The 3,410-nt window shown below is 44.0% G+C and overlaps 1 non-coding gene across 1 annotated transcript; it reads left to right on the top strand.

Annotated features, from left to right (window-relative positions):
- The first annotated feature begins 3,016 nt into the window (after positions 1 to 3,016).
- On the top strand, positions 3,017 to 3,123 carry LOC120281507. The gene has a single exon (XR_005542646.1). It is a non-coding gene; the product is annotated as a small nucleolar RNA R71 (small nucleolar RNA).
- The last annotated feature ends 287 nt before the right edge of the window (positions 3,124 to 3,410 follow it).

Genomic DNA, 3,410 nt, shown 5'->3' on the forward strand with positions numbered 1-3,410 from the left:
AACATAGAAACAAAGCAACATTCATCAATTTAATCGATTAAAATCAAGTGTAGCGAAAAATAAAAGACATGAGGGTTTGCCGACAAGCTGAAGATGAAAACCTTGGAAATCGGCCAGAAATTCGAGTAAAACTCCTCTAAATCAATGGTGCGAGGTCGGGAGAGTAATGGAGAGTGTTTTATGAGTGACTTTGAGTGCAAGAATGAAGAAAACCCAAAATATGTTAAAGGAAACCCGCGACTCTTGCATTTCTCTACATTCACACGGGCGTGAGAAAATTACCCATGCCTGTGTGACTCCACAGGAGAGACCCATAGGGGCCGACACACGCCCCTATGTGCTCTCGGGGAAACAACTTAATGCTTCTGAACACACCCACACGGGCGTGTGGAAATTCCCCACACCAGTGTGCCCGACCCACAGGGATAAACACACGCCCCTGTGGCTTCTCTGTATTCCACACGCCCCTATGGAAATTCCGCACGGGCGTGTGGATCTTTCATAGGGTTACTCACAGGACTCACGCGACCCTTTGTGTTATCCGGATAGAGGAGAGCTCCTCTGCAGAGTTCCACACAGGCGTATGGAAATTACCCACGCCCGTGTGTTTGTCATAAGGTCAGACACAAGGGCAGACGCATGCCCTTTTGTCTTCTCGGGATAAATCTGTAAGTCTCTGCAGAGAAACACATGCCCGTATGGAATAAAAACACGGGATTGTGACCATGTCAAGGTCATTCACAGGGGCTAACAGACGCCCCTGTGTCCTCATGGGATGAGCTCTGAACGGAAACACACGCTAGTGTGGAAATTCCACACTGTCGTGTGCCTTCTCTAGTTAACTTAGAAAAATCTGTAGGATTTGCAGAAAATTCTTAAACATTTAAATACTCTCAGAGTCTATCCTATCATGCAAAATATACCAGGGAAAAACATGAAAAACTCGCCCAAACGACCAATAACTTCGCCAAACACATTTTAAGCACACGAGAATACCAAATAATCCACAAGAAAATCATGGAAAAAACATCGAAAAGATCTAGATACCAACGCTCAAAGCCTTATTCACTCAGCTTGATGTACCTTGCTTTACCTCAAGGGGCTCATAGATGAAGGTTTCCCTCTTACCCATAACCTGAAAACACGATGAACAATGTCTCTTGAAGGTAGAGGGGGAGTTATCGAGCTTGTTACCACATGAGGGTTCGTCACCCTTGTTCTATTCTTGTGCATCCACAATAGACTTGGGGCATTTCTTGTGGCGTCTCCTTGCTCGCTCCATCTTCCGGAGTGCCTTCTTCACAATCCCTGGGGTAGATGGTACTTTCTCCTCTAAACCATATATCATTACTTCTTCCTCCTCCACTTCTTGGCCTAGCAACCCCTTGTGCGGGTCCGGATTCAACATTTCCTACACGTATTTATTGATTAGTTCATCAGTAGTGTCAAGAAAGTAGAGAGTATCATCAAATTTAAGAGAATGTCGCATGGCTTCTAAGAGGCAGTAGGTTAACTTGTCGTTGCCCACCCTTAGTGTCAATTTCCCACCGTCCATATCGAACAGTGCCTTGGAAGTACGCAAGAATGGCCTCCAAAGTATCAAAGGAATATCCACATCCTCATCGATATCCAACACTACAAAGTCTACAGGAAATATATACTTGTCAACTTTGACAAACACGTCTTCAATGATGCCCCTCGGATGACTCACTGTTAAGTCTCCCAATTATAATGTCATCCGAGTGGGCCTAGGCTCTCCCAAGCTTATGTTCTAAAAGAAAGAATATGGCATGACGTTGATACTAGCCCCTCAATCTGCCAATGCCATTTATTCACTCAAATTGCCAATGTTACACAGGATGATGAAGCTTCCGGTATCTTTCTTCTTGTTCGCCATATTCTTTTGCAACACCGCCGAACAAGAGGCATCTAGGATCACTGATGCACTCTCTTCCAACTTTCTCTTATTGGTTAAAAGGTCTTTCAAGAACTGAGCATACCGAAGCATTTGAGAAAACGCCTCCACAAAAGGAATGTTGATGTTCAATTGCTTGAATAGACCCAAGAACTTCTTGTATTGCTCATCATTTTGATCATTCTTCAATCTTGAAGGATAAGGAATTCTTAGCTAGTAAGGTGAGAGTGCCACCTCGTTCTCCTTATTTGCTATTTCCTCAACCTCCACGTCCTCGGGTGCTTCAACATTGGTCTTCTCACTTGGAAGCCTACCCTCGACCTCACGACCACTGCTCAAACTGATCGCCTTTATGTGTTCTCATAGATTGGTCTAGGTGTTACTCGACAAGCTTCCTTGTGGGCTGTCCGATATGGACTTCGTAATTTTCCCCACTTGATTCTCTAAATTATGCAAGGAAGCGGTGTAATTGCGAAGTGTAGCCTCGATAGATTGAAACCGTGTATCCGACGACTATACAAATTTGGTCAAGGCTTTCTCTAAATCGATCATCCGGTCTTCAAGCCTAAAACTCTATTCTCCATGTTTGGGGCTTATTGTTGTTGAAAACCCGGTGGTGCTATGGCCTTTTGCTGCCCTTGGTTACTCCATGCGAAATTGGGGTGGTTCCTCTACCCTTGGTTGTTGGTGTTGCTATAAGGATTACCTTTTACACTTCCCGAATTGCCCACAAAGTCTACTTATTCAGTCGGGGCTGAAGTAGCAATCAAGATAGGATAATCAGACGGCATATGTGAACCCCCACAACCATCACAACTCGTGATAGTGGCCACCCTTGGTGAAGTCAATGTGTCCAATTTCTTACTCAATGCCTCTACTTGGGCTACCAAAGATGTAACCGCATCGATCTCATGGAGTCCGGCCACTTTCTTCCTTTCCCTTGCATTCCATTGGTAGCTATTCATGGCCATTTCTTCTACTAACTGTCAATCTTCATTAGGGGTCTTGCTCCTCATTGTACCTCTTGTGGCGGTATCTAGAAGTTGTCTTGTACTTGAATTCAACCAATTATAAAAAGTTTGAATAATCATCCATTCGGGAAATCCATGTTGTGGACACTTCTGCAAGAGATCCTTGAATCGCTCCCACGTCTCAAACAAGGATTCAAGCTCCATCTTAACAAATGACGATAGTTTATTACGATGCATTGCCAACCTTCCCAGGGGGAAGTATCTTGCAAGGAAAGCTTCGACCATCTCATTCCAAGTTGTGATGGATGCTTTTGGCAAGGAATGAAGCTCCTGCTTGCTTGGATCTTCCTTTGAGAGTGAATCAGAAAGCCCTCAATCTGATAGCATCATCCGAAACTCCGTTAATCTTCAGCATGTCACAAACTTCCAAGAAGTTTTTGATGTGATTGTTTTGATCCTCATCAGCCAAACTATTGAACAGAGCTGACTTCAAATCATCTTGATGAATATCGGGTTTAACTCAA

This window comes from Dioscorea cayenensis, chromosome 17 (genome assembly GCF_009730915.1).
Source record: "Dioscorea cayenensis subsp. rotundata cultivar TDr96_F1 chromosome 17, TDr96_F1_v2_PseudoChromosome.rev07_lg8_w22 25.fasta, whole genome shotgun sequence".
NCBI classification, from domain to species: Eukaryota; Viridiplantae; Streptophyta; class Magnoliopsida; order Dioscoreales; family Dioscoreaceae; genus Dioscorea; species Dioscorea cayenensis.